Source organism: Protomyctophum bolini (assembly GCF_963924005.1).
Source record: "Protomyctophum bolini genome assembly, chromosome: 5".
NCBI classification, from domain to species: domain Eukaryota; kingdom Metazoa; phylum Chordata; class Actinopteri; order Myctophiformes; family Myctophidae; genus Protomyctophum; species Protomyctophum bolini.
In genome coordinates, this window is record NC_137866.1 from 37,298,651 (window position 1) to 37,322,933 (window position 24,283).

Genomic DNA, 24,283 nt, shown 5'->3' on the forward strand with positions numbered 1-24,283 from the left:
TTGCTTTGCAACAGAAAGACACGTATAAGGGTAAAACCCTTTAGCAGCAATGGGGAGTGTGCTGAATTTGGGAACGAAATGATTTAGTAGGTGCACAAAATATTGAATATAGGATAGGATGTGCTTGAGACACTGCCCATTCCAGCAAGAAATAAAAGTTCAAGAACTGAATTAATGTTGCTTTAAAAAGAAACGTCTGGCATGGGGATCTGTACCTTTGTAGTTGTGTTATGTACACAGGAGTGTACGTGCGTGCATGCGTGCGTGTTGCGTGCGTGCGTGTGTCAGAGAGAGAGAGAGAGAGAGAGAGAGAGGGAGAGGGAGTCTGTGCATGAGCACATGCGTATATGTGTGCATGCATTCTAAAGTGACGTTCCAATATTTTACTATCATGATAAATATCCATCTCATACACTGTAACAATATCTATTATATCTAATCTTGATAAACCACATGGTGAGAACGTTATACAAAGGGTTTCTTTCTTTTTTGTGTCACAGTGCTAGAACTAACTGAGGATCTGAGAAGCTTCTTTAACCCATTCTGACCTGACCTCTAAAAATGTCTGTTTGAAAATGACAGTTTTCTGAAAAAGCTATGTTTCTATGTCAGTCGTTCTTCGGTTTAAAAAAAATAGCAGACCTACAAGGTTGTAGATCTGCTATTTTTAAATAGCTAAAGCATAACATAATGCTAACACCAAAACGGGTTCCCGAATAAAATGGGTTAACTGTTAGGCTGATCCTAATCATCACTGGGGGCTATACCGACTGAGAACACATCTAAATCCCTCATTATCCCTGTGAAGTCCCACAGGCAGCATGCAGGTGTGTGCCACACACACACACACACACACACACACACACACACACACACACACACACACACACACACACACACACACACACACACACACACACACACACACACACACACACACACACACACACACACACACACACACACATGTATAACCTTCTACTGTACATACACACCCTTTTTTTTTCTTTTTCTTTTTAACTCTTTTTTCTCTCTCATGTACCCGCGAACTGGCTGCCATTAGGCCATGGAAACCCATGCATGTATTTCAAATGACTGCCCAAACTTTCTCATTCTTTATACCATTGTGTAAAGTAGTATGTCTTGGTTTTAAATTAAATTGTCTATAGATTCTAGACAATTCTAGACTCTAGAATATTGCTAGCCATTATATATCTACAAATACACCACATTGCAATGTGTGAACTTGTAGTTTCGGGTTATTTTTGGACAAGAGATTTGGTTAAGAGACTCAAGACTCTAGACTAGAGGGCAAAAGGTAGTGGAGCAAGTATAGAACCCTGGGGGACTCCGGTCAGCTAAGTATATAGAGCTTACAAGGTGGTTAAGACAGCTCGGACACAGCTGGATGTGTGCAGACATGAAGGGTTTTGTGGTACGGTATGTTGTCATGTTTATATTGTAGATCTTGGTGTTAATCTAATGTTGGCTTCAACTTGCATGTCTGCTCTTTCACCATGGCCTGGATAAAGGACTGCTCTGCGATTATGAAAAAGAAAATACAAATTAATCACATACAGTATACAGCTGTGATTGACAGTTTTGAAAACATTTTTAGAATTGAGATCCTTGGATCTCAATTCTCTGCCTGTCAGCATGCACAAAAAGTGTGACACCAATCGGCCCCGTATAGTGAGATTAGCTGCACACGCACGTGCATGCGTGCAGATCCATGCACAATAACGGCCACACTGTACATACTGTACATGGATACAAACATGCACGAATGCGCACGTACGTATGCGAACACACACACACACACACACACACACACACACACACACACACACACACACACACACACACACACACACACACCAATACATGTTTCAAGTGCTCTAATTTGATAACACATCACCAGTTTCAATAACCCATGCACTGATCCTTGGCGCTGCACACGTGATATATCAGTTTACAGTGTGAGGGTGGGAGGCCAGAGGAAGGCCAGCTATACAGTGCGTGTGTGCGTGCGTGTGTGCGTGTGTGCGTGCGTGCGTGCGTGCGTGCGTGTGAGAGAGAGAGGAGGGAGAGAGATTGAGAGGGGGTTGAAAAGGCAGTGGGACTGTCATTAATTATGAATATGGTTCTCATTAATATTTTAAGATGAGAATGTGCTTAAAGAGACTTATCGTTCAAAATTTCAACATTGTGTTAGACTACAACTTTGCATACTTCACGGAATAATACATTCATACTTAAATATCGTTCTAGATAATGCTATCTAATATGAACTTATACTAATTTGTCTTATTTCATTTTTGATTTGTGAATGTGGAATAATTTGCCAAGACATCCCTTGGCAAACGAGTCTGTAATAGGCTAAATTTAATAATTACCAAAGGATAATTTTTTGAGAATTTAGGGTTTATCAAATTGTCAGGTATTCTCAAAATAAGCTGCTATAGATAAACACACAGAAAAAAGCTTTTGTCTTTGTTAGTGTAGGTACATGTAAATAGACCTACTACTATAGATAGTGTATTTGTTATGACATGTTTATTGGAAAATACTTCAACGCATAGGCTTGCCACCTATCTCTGTGACGTCACGACACACCCCTATATGGTGTAGGCTAGGGGATCGATTGAGACGGGGGCCCGAGACTGACATATCTCTCGGCCAATGGGAAGAGAGACTCCTCCCGTGTGATTGGACGGCCGTGGAGATGATATATAGATTATGCGTTGGAGAGGCCGGGCCATAGAGGAGTGTAGTGATACACATCTAAAAGCTCAATCCACAGTACTGTCTGCCTACGTAGCTTCTCTGCATGGATTAATGTAAGTTATTTTGGGCGTTTTCCAGTACATTTCGGACTGTTTTTGGCGGATGTAATGCTTTTCATGGAGACATATGTAATACCCGCGCCTCTGGAACTGTTTGTTGTGGTTTTGGAAGCGCTTTTTAGAAGTGTTTGAGGCCGCCGGTGTTGTGCCGAATGTGGTGCCCCCGTCAGAATCTGTTTCCCCACAGCGTTCCCAAAGGGAAACATTTTGACACAGCGGAGCGAAGCCTCGTATAATTTAGACTGCCGCGTTCGCGTTGTTTTTGGGGGGGTCAAACTTTGCGCCGTTTATTTTGACGTCGTTAAACATTTTGCCAAACCAACATTTAGGAACGAAATCTCCCACACTGTCAACTTGTCATTTTATTGCCTCACGTGAAACGCGAACGTGGGGGAATAACACGGGGGCGAAACGGATTGTGACTGGGACACGAACCTCGGCACAACACCCGGCCGCGTTGCTCCGCTGCGTTAAAGTGCTTCATGTTGACATGCTGCTGCAACACAATGGAAACAATGTAACGTTAATGCAGCTAATGGAAACAATGTCACGTTAATGCCAGGCGCTCGCATGACGGTGTAATAACGGTGTTATTCCGCTTATTTCTGCAGCTATCCAGGGCGTTTGTGGACATTTGAGCCCCATAGAGAGGTGTTTGTTGCTTTGCTGCTGTGATTTGCTTTGCGGGATCCAGACCGTTAGCTTTTGGATTTAATTCAATCCTTCTGCTCTTTTTTTGTTGTTGACAGTTTTCTGAGGAGGAGAAACAAAGTTGTTCTGCCTGCAGCCAGTGGGGATTGTAAAACCAAAGCATTGGTGACTGTCCAGAGATCACTGACTCCTTGCCTTTTGCTTTTTGGAGGATTTTGGGGGGCGATCTGGGCGCCAGAAGCCCCTCTCTCTCCCCCCCCCCCTCTCTGGGAGTCTCTCCTCTGCAAAGTGTGTGTGAAGTAAAGGCTGATATGAACCATCAGGTAAGAAGACACAGCAAAGCGTGCACGCTGTTCTCTTAGCATTAGCAAGGCTATGGCTGCCATTACACATATAACACACACACACACACACACACACACACACACACACACACACACACACACACACACACACAAACGTCTGTCTGTCTGTCTGTCTGTCTGTCTGTCTGTCTGTCTGTCTGTCTGTCTGTCTGTCTGTCTGTCTGTCTGTCTATCTATCTATCTATCTATCTATCTACACATACACACGAATTTGGCATTGCAAGGTCAAAGTTTGCAGCCTCGCTGCTGCATGTGTGTGTTTGTGTGTGTGTGTGTGTGTGTGTGCGCGCTCGCGTCCGCGTGTTGTTACTAGCATCTATTAAAGGCGGCAGTATTTTGCCATATTCCACACACGTGTGCAGTGTGCACACGGCCTGCTGCAGCAATAATGCTACAGTACTATATGCAATACAAATGAAGCTTGTCATCATGTTTACTGTTTATGGCTGTGTGTGTGCACTAGAAAGCGTGCACACTTGCGTGTGTGCATGCGTGCGTGTGTGTGTGTGTGTGTGTGTGTGACAGAGAGCGAGAATGCAGATGGAGTGTGTGTTGGCATGCCTCCTCCTCCAGCCTCTCAGCGAGACACTTGAGGTGACTCCCTCTTTTTGCAGGCATGGAGACAAAGGCGCGGACCAGCCCAATTTTATGGCATAGTGGCCTGATTTTGAGCTTGACACAAATATCAGCCATATGACTCTGCATGGTTGTGAAATGATCTGTCGTTCTGCGATATACTGCAGTGTATTGTATTCCGTTATGTTCTGTTAAGTTCTATTCTAATTGTGTTAATTAATAGATGTCCGGCTAATCTGTGATATCAATGAAGGTCATCCGACCTCCATTGAACAGATTGTATTTCACAGTGACTAACAGGGTGGTCATTATCAGTCATTAACACACCCTGCTGTGTTACTCGCAGAGAGTTTATTTAGTGTATTATGTGCCTCTCTGCATGTGGGGCTGAAAATCAAACCACGTTCTTCTAAATAAGCGATATTGTTAACGCTATTTTAATCCTGTTTGCAGAATCTCTGGCTGCATTATGTCCCCATGAAAGGAGTAGTGTTACTTGGACCAGAAAGGAAAACGTTCCCCCCTCAGTGAAATACTGTACATGCCCTGTAGTGTCCAATGCATTTTCAAGGCTGATATAACGTAGGTTTACGTACGTAAACCCGGTTTTATGAATGAAAAGTGAACCTGTAACCATGTGACAATAACCCTCAGATCAGGAGCATTTTACCAAATTAATCACACCCGTGGGTGCCGACGTCACTCTATAAGTGTTTCCCACACCCACACACTCTTCCTCTTTTCTGACGACAGGAAAGGCATGACAGGGCCAGCCTTCACCGCCGAGTGTCGGCGAAGGCGAAGTTTACGTACGTAAACCTACGTTTTATTTAATTTCAAGTGAACCTGTAACCATGTGACAACATGAACAGTATACCAAATTAGTCACGAGGAGAGTGAAGTGGCCAATACCTATACAGGTAAAAAAATACATACATGAGGAGTGAAACTCATCACAGTAATACAGCAGAACACAACTAACTGAGTTCTAGCATTTTATTGCCAACTGAAAATCAAAAATCAAAACATTCTCCAGGTTAATTCCAATAAACTGAAATTAACAAACATTCTCGAGCACAACCAACGGGTGCTCATATTTAACTGAGAACGATACAAACTCAGCCACTCAGGTTGAAATGCTGCCTCTCAAGGGAGCCATACCCTGCCATGTGTCTGGGACAGCAAGTCCCGTCTGACTGGAAGACACCATGGCTGGCCCTCCAGCATCTCGTAGATCTCTCCCATCCATGGTCTCTGTGGCCAATTCGGTGCCACCAATAGTACCTGGGCGCACAGCAACCTCACCATCCTGAGGAAAGCTGGCAGGAGAGGAAGTGGGGGGAAAGCATACAGCCTCTGTTGAGGCCATGAAAGGCTCAGTGCATCTACCCCCAGTGGTCCTGGTGGTCCATGACTGACAGGGTGGGGTCCCCCCCTTGACAGCAGATCTGCTACATTCTGGGGTCCCGGAAGGTAGAAAGCCTTCAGGGTGACACCATTGGACTGTACCCACCAGAGCACTCTTGCATGCAACACACACTTACCAAATAGGAATGTGAGTACTGTATTTCTCACGTGCAACGAGTGCACAGCTGTCACCAACGGGAAGGTGAGTTATGTGTATCACACGCGACGAACACAATCGTTGCCTGCAATAAACAACATATATGATGAGACAGCCTCACGGTACACCAAGGGGGTGCCACATAGAAGGCAGCCCAGAGCAGGCATCAAAATCACAAGCTGGTAAAGCTCTTACCGACCAGGAGGAAGAAAGTGTGTGGGTGTGGGACTCACTTATAGAGTGACGTCGGCACCCACAGGTGTGATTAATTTGGTATAATGCTCCTGATCCGAGGGTTATTGTCACATGGTTACAGGTTCACTTGAAATGAAATAAAATGATGGTTCTATATTATGGTTGCAATCGACTATTTCGGTCTCAGTTAGGTGTTGCTGTTGTGATGAAAGAAAGAACGCCGAAGTTTGATAGGAGGGGAGTAAAGTCAAGGCACTAGTGTGTTGCTTTGAAGTGCATTGTGTGGCGATGCTGCCATGTTGTGTTTGGCCCAAGATCTTTTCTCTTTGTTGTGGAAGCTTGTGGTTTTACTAGGAGGGTGCTTTTCCTATGCTGTCAATACGCAGAACAGAGGCTACACAGCCTCCACAGACAGACACGATGAGAACCAGGGTTCACTATGCTCTCCCCTCCCACTGCTGGCTGGCCTGCAGACTTTTGTATCATCTGGTATCATCCTGGTATCATCGACGGAACACTTCAAAGTGTCTTCTGCTGTGTTCTGAATTGGTTTTTATACGGCAGCTTAAAAGCTACAACCTGGGACTTATTTGAATGAATAAAACATCTTGGAGTGAGTTTAATACAATGCAGTAACCACTGTACATCTGCAGTGGTTGGAGGTGGAACTCTTCCATTGACAAATGTAGACCCTGGTGTCAAGTAGGACACCATAGGTGGGTGCGCTTGCACATTGCAAACAAGCGAGTATGTGCATGCAATCCGTGCATGCGAGTCTTTTATTGTATCATATGTAATCATTTGTGGTTTTAGTAATAGCTATTGCAATATGCTCTTCTCTGCACTTTTTTCTTTATAATCTTATTATTCTATGGTGACATCCTGATTGTCCCCCTTGGATGATAAATATAGTGTTATCAATCTGCCAATCATTAAAATCTATGTTATTTGACGGCTGACCGAATATGACACAAGTTATGCCGCCATTTTTATTGTTGTTGTGTTCGGACATTGATGCAATGACTCCTCTTCATGCGGAGATATGGAGGATTGTAGCTTTAATTGGTTTACAGCATTGTGAAACAACATTGGTCATTTTAATAAAGCAAATAGCGAAATTACAAGCTCACAAATGCAAATTGAAAAGTTTTAATATGGTTTTAGATATTTTAGATTTTAGCAGTGAGCCCAGTGTCTCTGAGGTCATTGGCACTGGCTCACTTCCTTCCTGGACTACAATACCCACAATGCTTTGGTGCACTGCTCCTCCTTGTGGATAGGGAGAGGTTGTCTTACTGTATAGTCCAGGAAGTAAGTGAGCCCTCAGCCCAGTGTCGATGACATCAGAGACACTGGGCTCACTGCTCAAATCTAAAATATCTAAACACATACATTACACACATAAAGACACCCAGGAAAGTGTTCTAAATCTTCTAAACATCAGTAACATGTCTTTTGCAAAAGAAAAGTCTTTATATACAGTGTATATTAACAATTTATATATACTGTATATGTAGGTCAACAAAACATGTCATCAGTCGTCTGTGATTCAAAGACCTCAAAATGTGGTGTTGTTCTGGCTCTATACTAGTTTTGAGGTGCTGCTGCTCTGTCACTTGGCATTGCCCATTCCCTCAAGTGACGGCGCTTCCAAGCCCACCCATTGTCTTAGTGGAGGGATACAAAAGGGGCTATTTTCTGTAATGAGGTGCTTACCGGAGCACATTGCGCTTTAGAGGTCCGTGCTCTGCTGAGTTATAGGCAGGTTGTAAAATGATAACAGATGCGTGGGGCTCTTATGGTGCAGACCAGCGTTTTTGAAGAGTAAGCTGATTCCTGGCAATACGGAGCACACATGTACTGTACAATACACGCTCATGGACGCGCACGTGTCTGTGTGCGTGTGTGCATAGTTTGAGATTTGGGGTCAGAATTAAACTTTAATTCTGACCCTCTTTATTCTGGGTACGTCACTATAGGAAAACATCTACATGCTCACATTGCAACACAACACAACGTGATGTGAGAGGTGTAGAGGGAATAAATGACGCTGGACCCCTGGACTGGTGCACTTGGTCAATGAAGTATATTATAGGGTTTAAGTGATTAAAGGACGAGGCCAGCATATTCCTTGTTTTCACGGCGTGGAAACCATTGGACTGATCTGCGCAAAATGTCTTGTGCTCACTGCCAATTACTGTAGCTTTAAAGGGTCTATTCAATTTCCTTTTTTCTTAGTTATTGGTAGAGGTGTATGGATACATTTGAACAGAGATTCAGATTCAGATACCTTCATTTGCCATTATGTATACACACATAGGAATTTGTTTTGACATTGACATGTGTGCGTTCAATTATTTTTTCACAGCAACAGCAATGTCAGTCCCTGTTGAATTTCATAAAGGAATTCAACAGTGCTTGGATTGTCCACACAGCTGCATTGCTGTGTTTACATTTTGAAAGCCATATAGTCACCATAGTTTCATAAAGTTGTTTCGGGAAAAACTACAATGCCCAAGTGTATCTTAATTATGAATTATGCTGACTAAAGGAACAGTACAGGTCTGAGACATGTTTCAGTTATTTGGACAACAATGGAGTATGATTTGTATTGTGGATATGAGCTGAATTTGTTTTGGCAAGGTGTCCAAAACACATCCCAAACTAATTTTGGAGACAGAGGTGTCACCAAAAAGACAACTTAACTGGCATTTACGAATTTGAACTTTAAGTATATGAGCTGTTTTTTACCGTAGTAAGTTCATTACTTATATTGGTCCATTGTCAAGTCATTACTTTATTCGTTTAATTTGGCTAATAGGCATTGTAGATTTAACTTATTTGTACAATTTTAGTTTACAAAGCCTAAAATGCAAACATTTTTATTGTACTTCGATGTTCAATGCCAAAACCACAATTAAATAATCATTCATGTGTTCTATTATGTCCTTATTATAGGTTCAAGGTCCAAGGTTAGCTTTATTGTCCCTTTGCGGGAAATTGGTTTGCAGCCAGATCATAGTAAAAAATACACACAACAACAACATTCAATACGTGTGTGTGTGTGTGTGTGTGTGTGTGTGTGTGTGTGTGTGTGTGTGTGTGTGTGTGTGTGTGTGTGTGTGTGTGTGTGTGTGTGTGCATGCGTGCGGCCATGCGTGCGTGTGCGACGTGTGCGTGCGTGGATCCCAAGGGCGATCCAGATAAAGAACCAAAGTAACAACATTGTAACCACCACCACCTGCATTCAGCTCCAAACACTCCAAACAGGTTAACGTACTCAATGGAGACTAATGGCTTCCACACAAGAGGTAATTGCATAGCAACAACATAAGTGTAGTTGTAATTGAGGAACCAGGCTGTAGTGTTGTGTGTGTGGTCACTGTGGTGTGACTAAGTCTTCTACAAGGTCCCCAAGGGCCTCAGTCAGTTGAGATAAACGTCAATAGAGGTCCAGTTCACGTCACAAAGTTGCTCGCTGACACTGGAGGTCTGGAGAGCATTGGATTTACGAATGGATTTGTTTGGTGCACAAATTAATGATCTGGTCTGACATTTTGCATTATAGATTGTGGTGTTGTAGAGCAGTGTTCCAACTTCCCAACCTTTTTTTTTTTTTTTTTTTCAAGCACCCCCCATACTGACATGCATATTAGACCATGGATGGAGCCCCTATTTGATCACACTTTTATCCCAGGAACCCCGATCTACACAGTCTCAGTGGTCGCGGTGCTGTACTGCAAGTCATTTTGTGTCATCACTGCACTTGCTGTGAGTTATTATTGAGTTAAACTTTGTCGTTATTTCATGTCATTTGTCATGTCGACGATATCGTCATTGTCTGGAGGAAACCACCTAACTCCATTTTATATTGAACCAATGAAAAAAAGTATTAAAAAGCGTGGACAAAACGTTTTAACTCCATTGGACCCTCAAATTGTCTGCTAAAGCATCTCATTTCTCTTCACAGGCTCACAGGCTTAAAAGTTTGGCCACCACGGGCTATAGATTCAGCTCTTGACAGCAACTGACCTGCTCATATAGTAAGCCTATTGTTTATTAGCCGGATGTCCATTCTTGCCTTCAGACAGGTTTGGGGTCAGCCGTGGGCCAGACAGGGTCTTACCATGGCCAGGGATTAATGTGTGCCCTAGTACCTGTTAACTAATAGTACTATTGTTGTGTTTCGTATGATGTCCCAGATGGCACATCTTAATTTAACTCTGACAGTGTACAAATGGACCCTCAAGAGGTCTATTTGATTCCATTCGTACACTTCCATTCAGAGTTACAGACTTACAAGATGTCCATTTGTGTAGCATTTTACTTTGTATCATAAAATATTTTAGGCTTTTCCTCTACTTTTACACTTAGTAAATTATGAAATTGAAGATAAAATGTTACTGATCCATCCTCGTGTTCTGCAACAGCTTGTCTGTGGCTTCTTCCAACCCTAGAAAACATGGAAATGTCATGGAATTAAAAAATTGTGTTTACTTGGCATGGAAAAGTTGTGGGGGAAATTCTATGTGTCCAAGAAGAGCTCAGGGAATGTCACGGCAATGTGTCCATAACTCAAACGTTTAATGATGTTACGATTGGCCACTGGTGGTGACATTTGTGGACATTTGTCTCTGAACAACAAGGCCTGGAACATTCAAGCCACAAATTCAACAAACGAATGCAACATCTTGAACATGGGTCATGCCAAGTCATTTGTTTACCAAACAAGTGAAATCCCATTACATCCCATACATTATTTAACCCACCGCAACCCGGCTCGTCAATAACGTTAAAATGTCTTGACTCGGCTAGAAACTCGCTAGCCTAGCAACCCTGTCGGTATAGTGCTCTGGGAGAACAGAGCAGCTGATTTCTATGTTTTCATTAGGCGTTCCTATGCGGTCGGTTAAAGCACGGCTAGAAGGCTGTTTCAACCAATCAGATTGCTTCCTCGAAACGACCTGTTGTATAATTTGATTTAACCACTTAAACCTTACAGTTGAGTATATACTTCATTTTCCCGCTCATCAAATCTCTTTGTCAAAAATACTACCAAATGTACACCCCAGAATTGGGACATTATTGTTCATGTAGTTAAAATTGTTAATAAGCATGCACGGATAAATAACGTTTACAAACGTTCCTGGAAAGCCTAATGACATCTGACTGGCAGAAAGATGTGACAGCTATAGTGGAACCACAGTTTCTTTTCGGTGGAACGACGTTTTGTGTGTCACAAATTTGTGGGCACCAACTATACGAGCCTCCGAGTTACGAGTTATCCACAAATCCTGGAACCGTTAAATCAGCATGAACTTAAGGCTCGCTGCTGCTGCAGTCACAACAAACAAACTCCATGCTAAAGACGTTTTCCAGAGCAGTTTGAGCAGTGTTGAAAGCACTCTTCAACTAGGATGAATAGTCCTAGTTTCTATTGATTTGTCTTTTAATTAGTCTGATGAGGGCTAACGTGGACGTGGTTTTACTGCCAACCTAAAAGCATGGCTGCTCATTAAACTTGTGACTAATGCCATGCGTGTGCGTACGTGTGTGTTTGTGTGTGTGTGTGTGTGTGTGTGTGTGTGTGTGTGTGTGTGTATGTGTGTTCCTTCCCTCTGTCTTTCACCCCTTTTTCCTTGCCTCCCCTGCCTTGTTTCTGTCTGCTGAAGCAAGAGAGAGAGAGAGAGAGAGAGAGAGAGGGAGAGAGTGATATAGGGGTGGGGTGTAAGTCGAGCCCACTTCAAAGTGATTGGTTGAGGCCTAACAAGCCCCCAGCGCCAGCCTCCGCCTGTCTGTTCCTGTTTATGACCATTGTCCAATCACAGTTCATTGTCATGGCTGACCACACTCACACAGATGTGCATGCATGCATGCGCACATGCACACGCACATGCACACACAGTTATTGTCTTGCTTTTCTCAAGAGGCTAAAATTAATCAGGCCACTGTTGTGGGACATTTCCGAGGGTGATATTTGTGACATTGGCAACATTGACAAAAAGTAATAAAGACAACATATCAGATATAGGCTACTATACAACTAAAAGTGGTTGGAAGTATCTGACTGAGAGGTCATGTCCTTAAGGTTTTCATCCTGTAAGTATTGTATTGCTACTGAACACTGCAAAATCATCAAGCTTTTCCAGGGTATCCAACTACTGTCAGCAATAAGTGTAATAATGAGTTTTTCCCCCCCCGTCACAATTCATGTCATAATAGGCAAACATTCAGGGAAAATAGCCGAAAATAGCCTACTGTATATACATTAATTTGCGACGTGCTGTGAGCTTGTAGATTTGTGTAGAGGCAAACAGGGAGTTGGCCAAGTATTGAGCCCTGGAGACTCCAGCCAGTCAGTATATAGGTATATAGGGTTAAAGTGGTTAACACACGCGCACACACATGCACGCACGCACACACAAGCTGTGGCCATCATCTCGTCATGTCTCTCTCTGTGTTTCATTGTCATGTCTCTGGCCTCTCACACATTCTCATTCTCTCTCTCTCTTTCTCTCACCAGTATTATGTAGCATTTTACTTTCATTGTGCTTACAGCGATAGTGAAAGAATTGTCAGGGTCACGCTTGTTTTTGCTGCTCTTAATGCACACTAACCCCAGTATACAATAGATGCACGCATGGCCCACGTGCGCACGCACGCACATCTCTCCCTGTGAATCATTTGGGAAGATTACACAACCGGAAGGCCATAAAAGATAATTGATGGGTCAAGCTAGCTTGTGTGTCTCTGCATGTGTGCGCATGGCGCACGCACATGCAGACACATAGTCAGATGGACTATATTTGCGGTGTGGCTCTGTAGGAGGCTAGCCGTCTGTGTGTCTGTGTGTGTGTGTGTGTGTGTGTGTCTGGCTTGTCCTGAGCTGATCTGGCAGTCATATTAGACCGTGCCTGTCTGAAATGTCTTTATTCGGAGCAATCCCTTGAGATGAACCATCTCGTTTTCAAGGGGGTCGACAATTTACAAAATACACTGAAACAAGCTTCTAAATTATCTGAAACCCTTTACTTGTACTTTTTGAGGGGCGCTAGCACCTGCTATGCCCAGTTTACTAGGTTTGTATAAACACAACAACATTGAAGACAAAAGTGAGGACGGAAAAGTGAGGACGCAAATTGTAATTCGTTAGAATGAGATGATGTATGCCGATAAGAGCGCCCCTCACTTCACACAGGTGTAATTTTTTTTGTAAAAGCGCCCCAACATTTATTTTTTCCTGCCTTGATCTCCTTATTGTACTTATTGGAAAAGTATGCGACCGGAACTATGCAAAAAAAAAAACGTTTTTACTTTGCGTTACGTTGATTCTGATTGGAGCAGCACATAAAAGAGGACAATTTCACACTCTGGGTTAAATGAACATTTTTACTTGACTTTTGCACATGATGACAGCATGGGCCCGGCGTAAACTGTTGTCATGTGACTGGACTTGAACCTGAACACAATTAGCATCACAGAGCAGCTAAAATTACCCCCAGGAATATTAAATTACCCCAGAGTAGTGTGAATCTGACCTCACTTTGATTTGATTATGATTCTTTTGGGGGAAACAATTCAATACATCATAGCACTTTCCCCCCTGGGATTTAATTTAATTCAATTAGATTATTTTGATAGGATTAAAGCATTTTATTACATAATTAATTTTGGAAATGCGTTTTGAGTTCACAAATTTGACAGGAGGAACTGTTTACTCAGTATTCTAACATACTTTAGTGGACTAGCAGAGTGTGCTCCTTAGCACATGTCTCTGCCCTGGCCTGCTCACCTCACCAGGGATGTGTCAGTCTTGGAGTACAGCCACTGGGAATCTGCTGAGAATGTGTATGACGGACAGACATTCACTTCTGCCCATAGGGTGCGCCACAAACACAAACAGTTGCACCAACTGTTTGTGTTTGTGGCGCCCCCTATGGGCAGAAGTGAATGTTTTTTTTTTAGGTGGGACTGGATGTATCAATGTGTGATTCAAATTTGGTTATGATGATATTGCGTTCATGATACTTAATACGTTATTTGTGAGAAATGGCAATTATTATGCCGGTAACAGTCAAAGTAATCAGATCACACCGCCCACACTGTATGTACTGTATGTTACTTACGTGTGTGCGTGTGCGTGCGTGTGCGTGTGTGTGCGTGTGTGCGTTGAAAGCTGACATAGCGGTAGCACAGTGAACCTCTCTGTTTCTTATCTATAGATACAGTTACTCTCTACTCCTGACAACTCCACATTTCCTTGTCTGTCCACAGTGTTGATTTCACTCTCAGAGTGTAAGAATGGAGTTTTTTTTAAACACTCCAGATTATACTTTGTGGTGGTTGGTTTTTCCCCATGATCTATCCACCACTCCAAGCAGTGTTTTCTTTTCTTTTCGAAACACGTGTGAAAACACGGTGGTCCTTCTGCCACTGGGCTGACGGTCAGGGGGCTGACGGTCAGCCTCTAGCCCATGGTCCTTCTGCCAGGGGGCTGACGGTCAGCCTCTAGCCCATGGTCCTTCTGCCAGGGGGCTGACGGTCAGCCTCTAGCCCATGGTCCTTCTGCCAGGGGGCTGACGGTCAGGGGGCTGACGGTCAGCCTCGAGCCCGACACTGCTGGAAGCAGCCCGGATCCAAAGAGCCTTCCCCAGTATAGTATAGGTACACCATCTGCACCGTTAGGGAATTATCGCAGTTTCAAACCGAAAATCACTGTCCAGCGAAAGCTGCCTCCTTTTTGTTTTTAACTCTGGGTGTACCACCTCCTTTTTTGTGTAGATATAAAGAGGAACTTGGTTTGCCCCCTCCCCTTTCTTAGTCCACTTCCTCCTGGGTGCTTCTGTGTTTATTCCTACTAACAACACTAAACGTTTAACCCATTTTGGGCGGGAACCCCTTTTGGTGTTATAAGCAAAATGCTATTTTTTTAAAACTGTGAAAATATATTGAATATATATTATTTCACAGCAAACGTTTTTAACTCAAATCTTTGCTTCTGGGGGGTCCCTGGAACAGCATATTTTCAGATGGGGGTCGACCTCAATTACATATAATTTTTGGGGTCTTTGACATGAAATATTGAACACTGATATAGAAACATAGGTATTTCAGAAAAAAATGAACATTTTGGAGTTAGGTGGTTTCTTCCAGACAGCAGAGATATGTGTATGACACCTTCATTTCATTTTATGGTGCAAATCTGCAGCCGAACCAATCAAACAAACTGGAAACGGATTATGCTACCTTCTTGAAACCTGGGACTGCAGTTATGCACAGAGCCTGAAACTAATTTCTTTAATTTCGACATCAGGTCTAAATGGGTTAAAACAGTGGTGCTGACAGATTGAGATATTCTTGAGAGATTACTCATTGGCTAAATGGAATTTTAAGTTGTTTTCAGACACTGCATGAATGTGGCCTTCCTTTTTCAAGGTAAAAAAACAACTTTCCAGTGCAAGTACGTGTGCACCGGCCAGAGCTGGAAAATAAATCATAATTGGGTTGCACAGTGTAAGAAAAAAACAGAGTTCATTTAACTCGCAAAGCTGTACAAATATGGTTCCATTTGTACACTGCTCCGAGTTAAATTTACAGTGAGGGTTTTTCTGTGGAAGAAAGAAAGCAGAGAAATTGGTTGTCAAGGTTAGTCATGAAAATCATTTACCAGTATGTGGAAAAAGAGCTTCTGTGTCGTGAGCGAATGTAGCATGTTTTCTTTTTTATGAATGCAGTGTACGATTCTCTATGCATTATAGCCTGGCCCAGGCGGTGGCGTAACCGTCTGGGCACCCGACTGGTAATCCAGTCGCAGTGTGCCACGGGTTAGACTCCCGAGCCCGACACGGCCTTTACTGCATGTCTTCCCCCATCTCTCTCCCGTTTCCTGTCAGCCTACTGTCTGTCCCTTCAAAAAACCAATAAAAGGCGTAAGCCACAAAAAATAATGTATATATATATATAAAAAAAAGGGTTATAGCCTACGTGGAATACTGCTAGTCGTAGGGAATGGGTCATGTACTGTAAGCCACTGAAACTACAATAGTACACATGGATCATACGTACTGCTGTTGCTGGGGTACACACACAGTGATGCTGATCACCATGGATACCATTTGAATCCACACACCCAGTGATGCTGATCACCATGGATACCATTTGAATCCACACACCCAGTGATGCTGATCACCATGGATACCATTTGAATCCACACACCCAGTGATGCTGATCACCATGGATACCATTTGAATCCACACACAGTGATGCTGATCACCAAGGATACCATTTGAATCCACACACCCAGTGATGCTGATCACCATGGATACCATTTGAATCCACACACCCAGTGATGCTGATCACCATGGATACCATTTGAATCCATTGCATTGCGTCGGATGAAATGCAATCCAAAGTAAGGTCTTCCAATGGTAAGACCAACGAAATATTATTCAACGACAACAGAATATTAGCCTACTATATGTCATCAAATGGTGGTCCGTGTCTCAAATTCCGAATAGATAATGGGCCTTGATATGAAAGTGGTTGAAAACCAGGGCTCTAGCCAGTACCCACCAGGCTGTATGCAGCCCCTGGTTGGCTGAGGGCCCCAGGCAGCAGTGAGGTGAGGTATTTTAATTCCCTTCAGCCAGGAAATTAAAACCTTGAAAGACCTGACTCCAGCTCTCTGTTCTACCCCCTTGCTCTCTCTCTCTCTCTCTCTCTCTCTCTCTCTCTCTCTCTCTCTCTCTCTCTCTCTCTCTCTCTCTCTCTCCACACACATATCTATGATTTGTTGAGACACAGAACAGATTCAAGTCCTGTTGTTGGAAAAAAAAGTGTGTTTAAGTGTTTGTTTGTAAAATGGGTATTGTGACATTTACATACATCCTTAATAAGTAAAAAAATATATCGTGCTAATACGTATACGCTGATGCAGTGAGTTGTCCGTCTCTCTTCCCTGGAGTGTGCAGTCCCTTGTGTGCGTGCGTGCGTGGCACTGCGTGTGTAATATCATTTGAGAATGTGACATATTGGCTCGGCAGCACAGACAGTGGTGAAGGGTGATACTGCTTTGAATCACTGTACTGTATTTGTGAACCTAAACAACATTAACCTCAGCTGAGCCTGAATGTGAGATCAAACAACTAAATAGAGATGTAACGCAGTAGCCAACAACCATGTTTGGTCTGTCAGCATACACCCCTCAGTACAACAAACTGTGTGTGTGTGTGTGTGTGTGTGTGTGTGTGTGTGTTTCTGTGGAACTCCTTCCTGTTGTTTGGTTTTCGTCACACAGAATGCCAAACAAGCAGCCACAACAGCAGACTTAATGATTTTCAGAACTTTTCCTCTCTGTCTGTGTGTGTGTGTGTTTGTGTGTGTGTGTGTGTGTGTGTGTGTGTGTGTGCGCGCGCGCGCGCGCGTGTGCTTTTCTCTCTCCATCTCTTCCTCTCCACCTCATTCTCTTGGTGTTTATCATTCCCTCTTTTCTTTTTCTGGTTGAACATTCTGTCTTCCTGCAGCCCATATGTTGTTGGTTGTGGTGTGTGTGTGTGTGTGTGTGTGTGTGTGTGTGTGTGTGTGTGCGTGTGTGCGTGTGTGTGTGTGTGTGCGTGTGTGCGTGAGTGCATGAGTGTGTCTGAGTGTGTGAGTGTGTGTTTAATGATGTGGTAGAGTCTCGTGCCTGGCTGAGAAACAGTGCAATAGAATTTTCAACCACTTTGCGCACGCACGCATGCACACACGCAAGCATGCACACACGCAAGCATGCGCACTCACGCGTGCATGCACATATGCACAAATATGCACTCACTCACAATCACACACTCATGCAGGTCACACAATACAATTGCACACACACACACACACACACACACACACACACACACACACACACACACACACACGCTTTGTGTCCCTCCCTAAAACCACTTGTTTACAGTTGAGCTGGTCGGGACGGAGTGGAAACTGTCACTTAGAATCAGACAGCATGATGATTCACAAACTCCTGTTACGTGCGACAGGAATTTGTACTTTCTGGTTTACGGGTTTGACAAAGAACTTTCCGAGGTCCCCTTTTGACCGGCATGTTGTAGTTCTGCCATTGTGGGTCTTCAAAATAGCTCTTCTTCTGGAAATTGTGATCATGTCGAATGTGAAGAAAATGTATTCTGTTCCCTGTGATTATGTGTCTCCGAATAGCTTAATTTATAAGTTGGACAGACTTTCATCCACTCGTGTGGTTTTAAATGTGGCCCTTGAAGATAATCTGACCACTTGAACCCGTAGTGCATGTGGTTCTCAAACTTTTTAATTTCAAGGACCCCCATAATAACTCTTAAGGGTGTGACATCCGTGCCCACTTGGTTCCATTCGTACACCAGTTACAGACCACCACGGGTCCATTTGGTACCCCACAGTGGTAGGTTAACTTGGACCCCACTTTGTCAAACACTGCCCCAGCGTCCCTATATATTCTGGGGGTGAACATTTGGCAAAGATAGAAGACAACAGCCCTGGGTCACTAATTCACTATAGGTTTTAAGTAACCACTGTATGGTTGACCGGAGTCCCTCAGGGCTCTATTCTAGAGTTTTTCCTGTTTTCTGTCATTCCGTTTTCTAAGCCCTGCGACGCGTCGAGAGCTTGTCGGGTCGGCTATTTTCATCGAAGGTCTTCACCGCAATATATGTATGCTGGGGTTTAACTGGTTAAGTGGGTTTAAATTTGATAGTGTCATGGACTTTTACGGGTTCATTTTGCACTTTCAGAGTGAATTGAGCACTCTGAGGTTTTGCTGCGTAGGCCACGCTTAAGAAGTTGAAGTTGAAACCTCCAGGCGGTGTCTCTCTCTGTCACTCCTCCAGTTTCCGCAGCATTGTGGCTTATAACCACATGAACCCCAGCCCCTATTCTGGTGGTGAACATTTGTCAGAAAAATAAAATAAAAACACGGCGTGTTGTGAGCTTGTACTTCGGCTATTTTCACAAAAGAGATTTGATGTAGAGAGGGAAACGAGGAATGTACTCTAATAGAGCCCTGGGGGACACCGGGCAATATAGGGTTTATGTGCTTAATATTTTAGGGACATATTGTTGTTGGAAAACAAAGTTACCCTCTACTCTACCCACTAGAGTTAGTACTGGGTAGACATTGCATGCTTCTTTACTGTTTCTGAGTCTACTGGGTAGACATTGCATGCTTCTTTACTGTTTCTTAGTCTACTGGGTAGACATCGCATGCTTCTTGTCTGTTTCTTGACGACCGTGTCTAGATTTTTGCGTCCGATGCCAATCCTGAATTTGGAGAGTCGTGGACCACTTATTATTACTGATGATTTGACTGATATTTTGTAAAAAAAAAGAAAAAAGGTTAAAAAAAGAATAGTAATATACAAAAAATAGCTAAATATATATAATTATACAATCTAAATTAAAAAAATCACATAAAAGCTGAACTTTATTTCATTTAACTAATTAAGCACGTGTGATGAGATTGTAAATCATCTATTTTTTTAATGTTTGAAACCTTTGAAAAGTTCCACCTACAGTATACCCAAAAATTGGGACGCAATGGTTTACAAATCGGGACACAATTTTTTATACCGATAATAAAGTCAAATAATGGCCGATATACATTGGCCAAACCGATATTGGCCGGGCTTTAGTCTTTCTCTGTCTTGCTCTGTTTCTGCTCTCACTCAACCAGTTGTGTTGATATTCTATGCCATATCATGTTTCTCTCTTTCAGTTCCCATAACAACCATTGAGTTTGACGACGCGGTGTTGTTTTGATGTACAGGATGTGAGCGATGGAGCGAGGGATGAGTCACTCTCTCTGTCAGTCACAGTGTGTTGTTTTCCAGCAGCTAGGTCTGTTATTTTTCTCTCTCGTAAATGGATGCCAGGCAGGTACTCTTCTGGAAAAGAGGTGTTGTTGTTGTGGTCGTTTCATCTTTCAATTTAAGGTTAATGTTGTAATGGAGTGTTCTCTGACTGCGCTTTGACTGGAATCATTTGCATAATATGTGTGTGTGTGTGTGTGTGTGTGTGTGTGTGTGTGTGCGTGTGCGTGTGCGTGCGTGCGTGATGCAGTTTGAAGCTGTGGTCTCCAGCTATGATTGATATTACTTTGGAATTAGATGGACCCTCAGTGGGTCTGTAATTCCGAATATACAAATTAGGGCTGGGAAATTAACCGAAATGAATCCAAACCGATATTTAGCACCTCTCGCCGACTTAATCTCACTCATGGCTGTTATTTTGGTTAATGATTATCCCAATGGATGTGTTCTTGAACTCTTACTGTCCGTTTAAGTGACACCACGTCGACTCAAGAGTTATGCATGTCGTTTAAATCAAATCTCTGCTGCACAGACACCGCGGGTGCTCTAATTCAACTAAGTTGAATTCAGTTGTATTGTCTGCCAGCCGCCGTTAAAACACGGACGAGGGGATTCTGTATGTGGCACAAATGTTGTTGCATGCAAAAGAATAACACATCTACAAGCTATCAGCGTGCCACATCACGAACATTTATCAAACTAAAAATATATATTTCATAATGGTGGTCAGAACATGTCTGTGCGCATTGACGCCCTTAAAATAGGGCCCCCCCCCCCCTCCCAGTTTAAAAACCACCACTTGTTGCACCACTGAGTGTAAAGGCTCTTCATCATTTGCATCCCCACCTAGCCTATCTGCAGTAGGACCTGACCCCTCCTCTTCTCCTCTCGGCCCACCCAGCCCACCACCGTCTGCTCCTTTCACTCTGTCCTTCATGGCAGCAGCTGGTAGGCTCTGCGTCCCAATGCTTCTTAGAATCACAACAGTCCTTCTTTCATGTTCTCTAAAATCCCATCTGGCGTCCGCCTCGTGTTTGGCTGCAGCATTTGTGGCGCAATAGACCCACACACAAACAACAATGAATGCACAAACAAATATGTCATTCTTGGTTAAAAGTACTATGATAAAATAGAATCTTGTCTTGAGTTGTTCTTTTGTTTTGGTGCCAGATATGTTATTTATGTAGAGAGAGAGGCTGTAAAACAAACAAACAAACAAAAATAACATGCACATCTAACTAGGTTGGGAGCTGGACAAATATATAGTAACAATGTAAGAATAAAAGATCTGGAGAAGAGCCTGTTTGGCTCAAAACAATAGAAAAAACCTTTGCACTTGGGAGCATCAATTCTTACAAAGATGTTATTTATGTACAAGTCCAGTATATAACAGATAACTTGCTGTTTTTATGTGTGAAGTAGTATAAGGGATTCAGAATGTCCCCTCGCTGTGATGTCTCATTGAAAATGCTGTACGGGACAGTTTAGGGAAAATGTGCGTAAACTGCAGCTCTAGTTCAGCTATGACTACGGTTTGTGATGCATGAAGTGAATTGACATGTGAATCTGGTCATTGGAAATGTGCTGCTGTTGGTCGCCACAGTTTGCCAGACAGCCGGAAAAAACCCTCTGCATTGTCTAAAGACGGATGTATCTGTAGTCAGCGGCTGAAATGACGGCTGTTGCATTAGGTATGTGTGCTGGAAACCAAACCACTTATAGTGAAATGGAACAAAACAGATTTGTTTCATAGACGAGCACAGGAGTAAATACTGCACAATCATTGTTAAAACAAGTCTAAGTACAGTGTAGCTCCTGGATCTCTGTTGTCATGTTGAGGATCTTATGTTGCTGACGTTACTCTTGCCCAAATATGGAGGCGGGGATGGTTGGTGATGGTGCCATCTCAAAGTATGCATACATAAAATGTGAATTAAAAAAGAAAATGTGAACACAAAAAAATCACTATGTGAGAAATATTTGATTTTCCTCCTTGTGGATTTACCTCCCTACTGGTAGCGTGCACAATAATGATGGCACGGATTGGTCCATGGTTTGTGAGATTAGCCACAGAGGGACACAGACCACAGAGACCCTCTTCTAGACAACTCGCCCCTAGGAACCATGCTGTAAAAACGATATTTAGTACGATCGTACTCAGTAGAGTGCATACCACCGCCTCCAAACCAAAACTGTGCAACTATCAAGATATTGCGATTTCAAACTTATACATGAGTTAGTCATCTTGCCCTTGCCCTTGTTTGGGACCCTGTCCTCTGTGATCTATGATCTATGAGTTAGTCATCTTGCCCTTGCCCTTGTTTGGGACCCTGTCCTCTGTGATCTATGAGTTAGTCATCTTGTCCTTTCCCTTGTTTGGGACCCTGTCCTCTGTGATCTATGATCTATGAGTTAGTCATCTTGTCCTTGCCCTTGTTTGGGACCCTGTCCTCTGTGATCTATGATCTATGAGTTAGTCATCTTGTCCTTGCCCTTGTTTAGGACCCTGTCCTCTGTGATCTATGATCTATGAGTTAGTCCTCTTGTCCTTGTCCTTGTTTGGGACCCTGTCCTCTGTGATCTATGATCTATGAGTTAGTCATCTTGTCCTTGCCCTTGTTTGGGACCCTGTCCTCTGTGATCTTTTTTAACCAAAAGTGAATCACAACTTTGGGGCAGCCGTCCGTCTCGCCATATTTCATCCAGCCAATCCGGCCATCTGTTCTTGATCTTGATCTTGGCAGTAGGAACTTGACCGATATCGGTGTGCATGTAGTCCGTTACAGGTACTGCACCTTCAGAAAGCCACAATAAAGCTTTTGAAAAACGGCTGTCAAATTGCCGTTTTCTGCGTTCCTGAAGAGTTGACATCTCGAAGACGTATGCGACAGCAGTGACATGCTGGAGAGCCAGAAATACCACTCTCAAATCCCTTTTCAACAGTTCCCTGGGAGACTGAATAGAAAATAATGGGACTTGTATTAGATTAGTGAAGTATTGTATTGAATTGAAAATGAATGTATTGAATGGAGAGGGTGAAAAAAAAAACTGATGGAATCAAATTGAGTTGAATAACGTGTTGAATTGAATGGGACCCTATGTCTGGGTTTGAGCTTTGAAGGGGCTCATTGAAGGGGACTTCTCACTGCTGTTAAGCTGCCTGTGAGAGTTGCCTCTTTTATCTCAATGGCTAATCTCAGGCCTGGCCGCATACTGTAACGCCTCCCTGCTGCCGGGACCCGGCTAAGATTATGTGTAGGCCCTCTTTAACAGTAGCAGCCATTGTAGTACCTGCATCTAACGGTTCATGTGTCCAGCATCAATGCTTGGGTCGTGCCAAGTAACGTATCACGTTTACCCCGTATGATAGGTAATAGTTTAATGAATGCTATCCAGGATATGAAAAAAAACTGTTATATACAGGAGTGTGATGAAGACATGAAACGTGGACATACATACACATTAAAATGTTCTTTGTGCAATATGGAGGTATGGCTGTCAATTACTGTCATGCCTTATTATTAAACTTTTTTTTTTTTAAGTTTTAGCCGTTTACATTGTTTAGAAGTTACAGAAATACGGTTGCAAACGAGTTGAGTGACGAGAGCAGCATTGAGAAGCAGTGGGCAATGGTGTGTGTGTGTGTGTGTGTGTGTGTGTGTGTGTGTGTGTGTGTGTGTGTGTGTGTGTGTGTGTGTGTGTGTGTGTGTGTGTGTGTGTGCGTGTGTGTTTCTGCTGCAGGCAGTTGTTTTCAGCTGCAGGCCTTATTGATTATCACGTTTGAAATGTTTTGACATGTTTATTTCACTCAACATAGATGTTCGTTTTTTCATCAACCTCACTGCCTAATTAAATTTGTTTTCAACATGCCATATTGGTCCCATCTCTCAATCGACCACATTCATCATCATGCATGTTTTAAAGTTTCATTCAATATATCAATAATAACCAGTTAATTTATTCAATCAATAACAATGTTTTTTTCAGGATTTTTTGTAGGATAACTATTAGCGTTCAGCATGATGCACTGTCACAAACTGTCCTACTTTCAGCCCTTTCTGCAGCATTTTGAAAGAAGAATTGGTTATTTTAATATTATAGTAAGCACTTCAAATGTCTATTATGTGCTCAAAATCTTTTTTTCTAACAATGTTTGGCCTTGTGCTCAAATGTGCTCAGCATTGGCTGCTTTAGTGTTATATAGTCGGTCAAAAACAACATTGTTTAAATGTCAGTGAAATT

At 42.9% G+C, this 24,283-nt stretch overlaps 1 protein-coding gene across 1 annotated transcript in view; it reads left to right on the forward strand.

The window, feature by feature from the left end:
• Window positions 1-2,755: 2,755 nt before the first annotated feature.
• The window catches only part of LOC308315512 (vitamin D3 receptor A), an 84,084-nt gene continuing 62,556 nt past the window's right edge, over window positions 2,756-24,283 (forward strand). Inside the window, exons 1-2 of the mRNA XM_080763534.1 lie at window positions 2,756-2,840; window positions 3,596-3,820. The gene's annotated coding sequence lies outside the window, so the exon portion shown is untranslated. The remainder of the gene's footprint in view (window positions 2,841-3,595; window positions 3,821-24,283) is intronic.